General features: G+C 40.0%; 1 non-coding gene across 1 annotated transcript; it reads left to right on the forward strand.

Annotated features, from left to right (window-relative positions):
• Positions 1–3,789: 3,789 nt before the first annotated feature.
• TRNAC-ACA (transfer RNA cysteine (anticodon ACA)) lies at positions 3,790–3,861 on the forward strand. Its single transcript has one exon. It is a non-coding gene; the product is annotated as a tRNA-Cys (tRNA).
• The last annotated feature ends 6,236 nt before the right edge of the window (positions 3,862–10,097 follow it).

Consider the following 10,097-nt stretch of genomic DNA (forward strand, 5'->3'; position numbering starts at 1 on the left):
AAAAGTGAAGTCACTCAGTCGTGTCCGACTCTGCGACCCCATGGACTGCAGCCTACAAGGCTCCTCCGTCCATGGGATTCTCCAGGCAACAGTACTGGAGTGGGTGGAGGTGAAAGTCTGAATTGGTACAATTAAAATGGGAAACTGCTTAGCAGTGTCAATTAATATTTAAATTGATAAAAATATCTAGGTGCAATGATTCTGAGTTCTAGAACCAAGAGAAATGCAGCTATGTATATATCCAAAGACCAGCATAAGAAATGGTCACAGTACCAATATTTGTAATAGCAAAAAACCCTAGAAACAACCTGAATATTCATTAATAGTAGAAGAGGTAAGTAAATTGTGGTGTATTCATACAACATACTCCATTCACCAGTGTACGTGATTAACTACAGCACCATTCAAAATATGAAAGCTGATTAAAAATAATAAAAAGTGCACAACTCTATTTTTATAAAATTTTAAAAACAGGCCATATTAATTCGTATTATTGGCAATCAGGAAAGGAACAGGAAAGGGAATGACTCAGGGCGGTGGGCGAGAGAGCAGCTTCCAGGGGCTAGTGATTATATATTTCTCAATTTCAAATGTAGTTGCACAGACGTGTTTAGTGATAATCCATTGCTATACCCTTACAATTTATACTTTTTTAATATGTGTATTTATTTACATTAGAAATTTTGTTCAAAAATGGCTGTACACCTGGTTCATCTTTTCATTTTATTAGCCAACATACAACTCAGCATGAGAATTTCCCAAGTAGCTCAGTGGGGAAAAGAACCCACCGGCAATGCAAGAGACACAGATTTGATCCCTGGGTCAGAAAGATCCCCTGGAGAAGGAAATGGCAACCCACTCCAGTATTCTTGCCTGGAGAATCCATGGACAGAGGAGCCTGGCGGGCTACAGTCCATGGGGTTACAAACAGTCAGACATGACTGAGCAACTATGTAACAACAGAACTCAGCACATCCATTTTCCTGACCAAATGAACACAGGCTTAACCCAAAGAAGCATCAGAAGACAACAAACCACAGGAGTCAAATTTACAAGTGGTGGCAGTGTAGCAGTGTAGAAAAATAAAACAAAACTTCTTTAAATTGCATCACAGAAAGTTTTTTTGAATTGAAAAAAATATGCTTCTTCACTGAAAATAAACCTTGACTATTCATCAGGATATAATTAGATTTTAGGTATGCTGACATTTCTCAGTCAAATGTTGTTACTATTTAGTTGGTAGTTTCAATGTGTTTTTTGAAGCATATCTGTAATAAATTAGTATCTTATTTACTGCTTTGTTCCCAAGGCAAATAGTTACTTGGAATGTTATTTTCCTATTTGTGAGATATTGCTATTTTTAACATATATTAGACATCCTACACACCTTGCATATTCAGGTAAGTTGTACAGGAAAAAATAAGGGACAGTTTTCATGAAGTAGCTATGAAGAAATACACACACTATTGAATTTTCACCTGTTGGCAACCTAACTCCTCTGCATTTTCCCTTGTACATCATCAAGTCAAACATGAAAAGCAAATCCTTTTTGATAGAATTCCCTGTCCAATCTGATTATGAAGTACCCAATTTTATATATATTCTGCTATCTACCACATCCATTTAAAAAATTGGCATAGAGTTAACTTTATCCTCTTTAAGTTAGCATTAAAATTTGTTTTATGTATTTGTCAACTACAAATTGGTGCTTGCCATCTACCTCTCCCTTCTGGCTCAAGCTGGTAAAGAATCCACCTGCAATGTGGGAGACCTGGGTTCAATCCCTGAGAAAATTGCCTTGAGAAGGGAAAGGCTACCCACTCCAGTATTCTGGCCTGGAGAATTCCATGGACTGTATAGTCTCTGCTCTCTGCTTTGCTAAGTCGCTTCAGTCGTGTCCGACTCTGTGCGACCCCATAGACAGCAGCCCACCAGGCTCCCCCGTCCCTGGGATTCTCTAGGCAAGAACACTGGAGTGGGTTGCCATTTCCTTCTCCAATGCATGAAAGTGAAAAGTGAAAGTGAAGTCGTTCAATCGTATCAGACTCTTAGCGACCCCATGGATTGCAGCCTACCAGGCTCCTCCATCCATGGGATTTTCCAGGCAAGAGTACTGGAGTGGGGTGCCATTGCCTTCTCTGGTCTACTGCTACAAGGATTAAATCATGTGCCTGCTGAGGCTGCTGATTTTCAACACCTCCTAAAAGGAGTTCAGGGTAAAGAGCAGAAGTGAGGCACTCTGTCGTGCTCAGGAGGTGGGTGGGGAACTGGAAGAACAGGTCTTCAGATAGTTAGACATTTTCAGGAGTCCATTTTATGAGTCCAATTCTTATATCTTCTCATATCTAGAAAAGCACTAAAATCCTTTATAGTGATGACTGTTCTTACAACTGGCAGAAATCTCCCGTGAACAAAAAACAAATCTGTGCTTGATTGCATGTACTCTCCCTTCACTAAAAGCATATATACTGACTTTCCCTCCTGCCTCTTTGAAGTAGTTTCTCAGAGCTATCTGAAATGCTGACTCCCAGGCTGTAAGTCTTCATTTTACCAAAATAAAACTTAACTTGCAACTCTCACATTGTGCTTTTTTTTTAAGTTGACATATATAACTTAAATGCCATTATACTTCACATACACCCTTAGGTGAACAAAGAGGGTGTGTGTATGTGTGTGTGTAAAATAAATTGTAGTATATTTACCCAATATAATGCTATTGCCAAGTATAAGTAAATGAACTACCACTATATCCAAAGGCTAGATGAATCTCAAACACAATTAAGTAAACACAGTAAAAGAAACTGACACAGAGTGCACAGTATGTGATTCACTTTTACAACATTTTAAAAACAATATTATTTTATGTTTTCGGTAATCAAGAGAGGAAGAGGAATACAAGGAAATAATATTTATGTTTTTATTCGAAGCAACTAATTCCCCTGATTTTTCTTCAGCCCAATTTGTACTCTTCTCTGTAACTGAAACTGTCTCCTGGCTTGATTGGCAAAGGTTCTCCAGGAATGTGGGAGAGAAGAGAATGGGAGTAGAGCATGAACTCAGGCCCAGAGTAGAAAGCGTAGTTCATTCCTGGAGTACTTATTTGCATTCAGCTTAGAGGCCAGGCTGTCAGCATTCCAGCAGAAACAATTCCATGCCCCTGCCCCTCCTCCCCCCAAGTCCAGTCTTATCCTGGAATCCTCTCTGAATTACTCCTTTCCCTTCCTGCTGCCCTTACTCTGCACCAGGGAGAGCTGCATAGTTTTGATGGGACAGGTGGTTTCATTACTGCATTTAGTTTGTAAAAGGCTTTGCAGTATGTGGGGTTGAAAAGCACTTTGGAAATATATGTGATTATTGTTGCATTAGAAGTAAACCCAGGATAAGAAAAAAATCCATTAACAAGTGTTTCTGCTAAACGTTTTCTCAGGTGGCCATTCAAAATACATTTGAAGATGCAAAACAGAGGAGGCCCAATTACATCTTCCCCATAAGAAACACTTGAAGCATCCAACAAGTGCTAATCACAGAAAGCCATCAGAGAACTGCAATTTCTAACACAAGCCAAAAAGCAAATTCCTTCCTCACAGGCAACAGCCTAAGACTTACTTAAAACACACCATTTTAGAGACTTCCATTTTAGAGACCTTTGCCTGGGTAAATAAGTTGCCTATATTTACCCAAGTAAAGGTCATAATAACCACTTGATCTTACAGTGGGCACCAGCCTAGGAGATTTGAAAAGACTGGAGTTTTATATCACTCTTTTAAACATAACATTAGGTCAAAGGCTTCCCTGGTGGCTCAGACGGTAAAGCGTCTGCCTACAATGCAGGAGGCCCGGGTTCGATTCCTGGGTCGGGAAGATCCTCTGGAGAAGGCAATGGCACCCCACTCCAGTACTCTTGCCTGGAAAACCCCATGGATGGAGGAGCCTGGTAGGCTACAGTCTGTGGGGTCGCAAAGAGTCGGACACGACTGAGCGACTTTACTTCACTTTTCCCTTTAGGTCAAAGCCCAGGGTTGAGATGATAGTAGAAAATGCGGTGTCCATTTTAACATTAACCAAATTTCTTATTTTGTTAAAAATTCTTTCGATTTTCTAAATAATACATAATCTCAGCCTTTGCATATGGCTGAAGTTTCACTTTTCAGCTAAAAAGTGAGATGACATCTATAAGCCACTTAAGCCACTGAGCACATAATATGCACCCAATGAATGTTACTTTTCTTTCCTTTTCCTTGAGGGCTTATCTTGTTCTCTCAAATTCTTTTAATCCAGTTTGAAAAAGAAAAACAGAAATAACAACAATAAGTGCCATTCAGTTGGTGTTTAGTGTATATCGTCATCATGGAAACCAATGTACATTACACATGCTCTAATTTGTACAACTCTGTGGCACAGATCCTATGATTATCCTCATGTTACATATGAGCTTAGGGAAATTGCCCACAAATTTAGATAGCAAGTTTTAAAAAGGTGGATTACCTCCTCTCCCAAACTAGTCAAAAAGGAACATCCAGAGATTTCTGTGGACACACTGTAACAAATTTGCAAGACTGAAGACTGATGGTTCTAAACCACACACTCTTTTCTTCAAATTTTTATTTTATATTGAAGTATAGTTGATTTATAATGTTGTATTAGTTTCAGATTACAACAGTGATTCACATATATATTATATATATTCTTTTTCAGCTTCTTTTCCCATGTGTTAAGATTATATAATAATGATATATATTATATAGTATATATACATATCCTTTTTCAGATTATTTCCCCATATAGGTTAATATTTCATGTGGTCATGTATGGATGTGAGAGTTGGACTGTGAAGAAGGCTGAGCACCGAAGAATTGATGCTTTTGAACTGTGGTGTTGGAGAAGACTCTTGGGAGTCCCTTGGACTGCAAGGAGATCCAACCAGTCCATTCTCAAGGAGATCAGCCCTGGGTGTTCTTCGGAAGGAATGATGCTAAAGCTGAAACTCCAGTACTTTGGTCATCTCATGCAGAGTTGACTCATTGGAAAAGACTCTGATGCTGGGAGGGATTGGGGGCAGGAGGAGAAGGGGACGACAGAGGATGAGATGGCTGGATGGCATCACTGACTCGATGGACGTGAGTCTGAGTGAACTCCGGGAGTTGGTGATGGACAGGGAGGTCTGGCGTGCTGGGATTCATGGGGTCGCAAAGAGTCGGACACGACTGAGTGACTGATCTGATCTGATCTGATCTGATTATATAATAATGATTATATAATATATATATACATGTTCTTTTTCAGATTCTTTTCCTGAAAGAAAATAGGTTATCACAGAGTATTGAGTAGAGTTCCCTCCACTATACAGCAGATTCTTGTTGATACCTATTTTATATATACTAATGTTTATATGTCAATCCCACCCTCTTAATTAAAACTGTGCACTGTTTGTGTGCTTTATATAAATTCTAGAAGAGTCAGCTTGTTAAAGAAGACTGTTTAGTGTTTCACTGCTTACAGAATTCATCTTTCAGGACTCTGTGTTTGTGGTAGATAGCTAGATGCACAGAGAAAGGGTTTGGAAAACTTCTTATGGCTTTTCAGAGCAAACTGTTTATTCTACTTTCTTAAGGGCAAATGCATAGCCTTAATTTATGTAAGCCTTGAGATGCAGCCATATAAATATGCACCATATGCCTTGGATAGCAGATCATTCGGGACACTGTCGAGGCCAAGTGGAATCATATCAACAAGTCCTTCAGAGTTCAGTTCTTCTCATCCTTGAAAATGAGTTTAAATCACCTTATTAGCGAATACTGCTCTGTGATTCCTGATTGCTCTGCCAAGCAGTGACTACACTGTGTTTCATTAATTACTTCCAGCTATTTATTACATTTTCTTTTAGAGCAAGGTGATTTTATTTGTGGGATCATTTTTCATCATGGAAGAGAATGTCAGTCTCCAAAATAAGTCACATTAATTCTTCACTAATTATACCTTCACTCCTGTTATGGCCCTTGTTGGAAGAGCCATACCCCAATCTGAAAGTGAAATCAAAGTGTTAGTTGCTCAGTCTTGCCGGACTCTTTATGATCCCATTGACTGGGACCACTCAGGCTCCTCTGTGCATTAGGGATTCTCCAAGCAAGAATAGTGGAGTTCAGTTCAGTCACTCAGTCGAGTCTGACTCTTTGTGATCCCATGAACCGCAGTACGCCAGGCCTCTCTGTCCATCACCAACTCCCAGAGTTTACCCAAACTCATGTCCATCGAGTCATTGATGCCATCCAACCACCTCATCCTCTGTTGCCCCCTTCTCCTCCTGCCCTCAATCTTTCCTAGCATCAGGGTCTTTTCCAATAAGTCAGCTCTTTGCATCAGGTGGCCAAAGTATTGGAGTTTCAGCTTGAACATCAGTCCTTCCAATGAACACCCAGGACTGATCTCCTTCAGAATGGACTGGTTGGATCTCCTTTCAGTCCAAGGGACTCTCAAGAGTCTTCTGCAACACCACAGTTCAAAAGCATCAATTCTTCTGAGCTCAGCTGTCTTTACAGTCCAACTCTCACATCCATACATGACCACTGGAAAAACCATAGCCTTGACTAGAGGGACCTTTGTTGATAAAGTAATGTCTCTGCTTTTGAATATGCTGTCTAGGTTGGTCATAACTTTCCTTCCAAGGAGTAAGCATCATTTAATTTCATGGCTGCAGTCACCATCTGCAGTGACTTTGAAGCCCAAGAAAATAAATTCTCTTACTATTTCCATTGTTTCCCCATCTATTTCCATGAAGTAATGGGACCAGATGCCATGATCTTCGTTTTCTGAATGTTGAGCTTTAAGCCAACTTTTTCACTCTCTACTTTCACTTTCATCAAGAGGCTCTTTAGTTTTTCTTCACTTTCTGCCATAAGGGTGGTGTCATCTGCATATCTGAGGTTATTGATATTTCTCCCAGCAATCTTGATTCCAGCTTGTACGTCTTGCAATCCAGCGTTTCTCATGATGTACTCTGCATAGAAGTTAAATAAGCACGGTGACAATATACAGCCTTGACGTACTCCTTTTCCTATTTGGAACCAGTCTGTTGTTCCCTGTCCAGTTCTAACTGTTGCTTCCTGACCTGCATATTGGTTTCTCAAGATGCAGGTCAGGTAGTCTGGTATTCCCAGCTCTTTCAGAAATTTTCCACAGTTTACTGTGATCCACACAGTCAAAGACTTTGGCATAGTCAATAAAGAAATAGACGTTTTTCTGAAACTCTCTTGCTTTTTTGATGATACATCGGATGTTGGCAATTTGATCTCTGCTTCCTCTGCCTTTTCTAAAACCAGCTTAAACATCTGGAAGCTCACAGTTCACGTATTGCTGAAGCCTGGCTTGGAGAATTTTGAGCATTACTTTACTAGCATGTGAGATGAGTGCAATTGTGCGGTAGTTTGAGCATTCTTTGGCATTGCCTTTCTTTGGGATTGGAATGAAAATTGACCTTTTCCAGTCCTGTGGCCACTGCTGAGTTTTCCAAATTTGCTGGCATATTGAGTGCAGCACTTTCATAGCATCATCTTTCAGGATTTGAAATAGCTCCGCTGGAATTCCATCACCTCCACTAGCTTTGTTCATAGTGATGCTTTCTAAGGCCTACTTGACTTCACATTCCAGGATGTCTGGCTCTCGGTGAGTGATCACACCATCATGATTATCTGGGTTGTGAAGATCTTTTTTTGTACAGTTCTGTGTATTCTTGCCACCTCTTCTTAACATCTTCTGCTTCTGTTAGGTCCCTACCATTTCTGTCCTTTACTGAGCCCATCTTTGCATTAAATGTTCCCTTGGTATCTCTGATTTTCTTGAAGAGATCTCTAGTTTTTCCTATTCTATTGTTTTCCTCTATTTCTTTGCATTGATCGCTGAGGAAGGCTTTCTTATCTCTCCTTGCTATTCTTTGGAACTCTGCATTCAAATGGGAATATCTTTCCTTTTCTCCTTTGCTTTTTGCTTCTCTTTTTTCACGGCTATTTGTAAGGCCTCCTCAGGGAGCCATTTGCTTTTTTGCATTTCTTTTTCTTGGGGATGTTCTTGATCTCTATCTCCTGTACAATGTCTCGAACCTCCGTCCACAGTTCATCAGGCAGTCTCATCAGGCAGTCTGTCTATCAGATCTAGTCCCTTAAATCTATTTCTCACTTCCACTGTATAGTCATAAGGAATTTGATTTATCATACCTGAATGGTCTAGTGGTTTTCCCCACTTTCTTCAATTTAAGTCTGAATTTGGCAATAAGGAGTTCATGATCTGAGCCACAGTCAGCTCCCCGTCTTGTTTTTGCTGGAGTGGGTAGCCATTCTCTTTTCCAGGGGATCTTCCTGACCCAGGGATCAAACCCAGGTCTCCTGCATTGTAGGCAGAGCCTTTACCATCTGAGCCACCAGGGCTTCGGAAGTCACCAGGGAAGCCACACCCCAATCTACTTAAATTCTAATCATGGTCCAAGGTCTACTCAGGTTTTGCCTCAGGGCAGCCTTCTCTTGCCTGCTTTCTGGATTACAAACGCCTCACCTTTCCCTGCGTGGCTCCCTCTCGAGGCCTCTGTTGGCCTTCTGGGTACAATGGCTCTGAAAACACTGTTGATGACCTGTCATTAGTGGTCTGTCGTACACAGTCCAGCACTGAGTCATTTGTTGTTTTATACTGTTCACCTCTAAGTCGTAAGTGTTGGTCTGGAATATTTAACTAAATTACTAGTCCCTTGGGTACAAACCATCTTTATGATCTACTAACACACAACTAAAAACGCAGTAAATACTGGGGGAATAGAACCCTTGAATTGTTCAAGGCGCCATTACACACACACACACACACACACACACACAGAGTTATGAAGCCTAAAGAAAATGACTTATGCAAAGTTTGTTAAATAGCAACCTCTTAGCAAAAAAGCACTTACCGAGTGCCCACACATGCTCAATTTTCAGTTAACTAAAGACATCTTAGTTTGAAACACAGCCAAGTGACAAAAATGTAAAAGATGAATCAGTGTTAGGGAGAGTGTGGGGAGAAGACACTTCCATAAACTATGAAGAATTAAAAAAAAACACAATGTAACCTTTTAGAGGGAAATTTGGCAGTCCAAAGTGAATCTACAGTCATCTTTTCCTTAGATCTTTTAATTTTTTAACTCAAACTGTTTCCATAATAAATAGACCTATATTACTTTCTAACATTTATATTGTTTTTTGCATTTATTAAACATGATGAATCTAATGATCAGAGATAAAATGTCTCAAAAATAAACCCCAATAGTACAAATAGGTCTTACACTAATAAGTAAGGCTTTAGACAAAATAAAAATGGTACAGAGTGGCTGCTGAACTTTTGTACATGGGTTTTCTTTCTTTCTTTTTTTTTTTTGGCCACACAGCAAGGCAAGTGGAATCTTAGTTCCCTAACCAGTGATCAGACCTGTGCCACCACCCCCGCCCTCCCAGCTCCCTGCAGTGGAAACACAGAGCCCAAACCACTGGATTGCCAGGGGAGTTCCAAAGCGTTTTCTTTCATTGGCCTGCATTAGAGCTCTCATATTGAAAATATTGAGACACTACAGCAGATTAAGAGTACAGATGCTGGAATCAGACTACTTAAGTTCAAGTGGCAGCTGTGTCACTTACCAGCTATATGACCGCGGACAGGTGACGTAACCATTCTATGCTTCAATTTTCTTATCTGTAAAGTGGAGGAAATAGTAGTAACAACTGAGGACTGTGGTGAGGATTAAATGTGTTCATAAATATACCACTTGGAGTAGTGCTGTGAAGTGTTCTGCAAGGGTTCATTTTATTATTACTATCACTACTTACTGAACTCCCATTAGATGCTTGGGGCTGAGAATGCAGTGGTAAAAAACTCATGAAGCTTTTTCCTAATGGATGAAATTATATAGGTTGTTGAGTAAATGAACAAATACATATATTCTTAAAATCATAACTATCCTAATAGTAAAACTGTGGCTGACATGAGAATTAACAAAGGAGGTCCCAGTTGTACATTACAGATTGGCAGTCATGAAGGATTATCCAAGGACTGGTGGAAAGAAAAATCTTCCAGGCATAAATGAC

The sequence above is a fragment of the Bos mutus genome, chromosome 7, assembly GCF_027580195.1.
Source record: "Bos mutus isolate GX-2022 chromosome 7, NWIPB_WYAK_1.1, whole genome shotgun sequence".
Taxonomy (NCBI): domain Eukaryota; kingdom Metazoa; phylum Chordata; class Mammalia; order Artiodactyla; family Bovidae; genus Bos; species Bos mutus.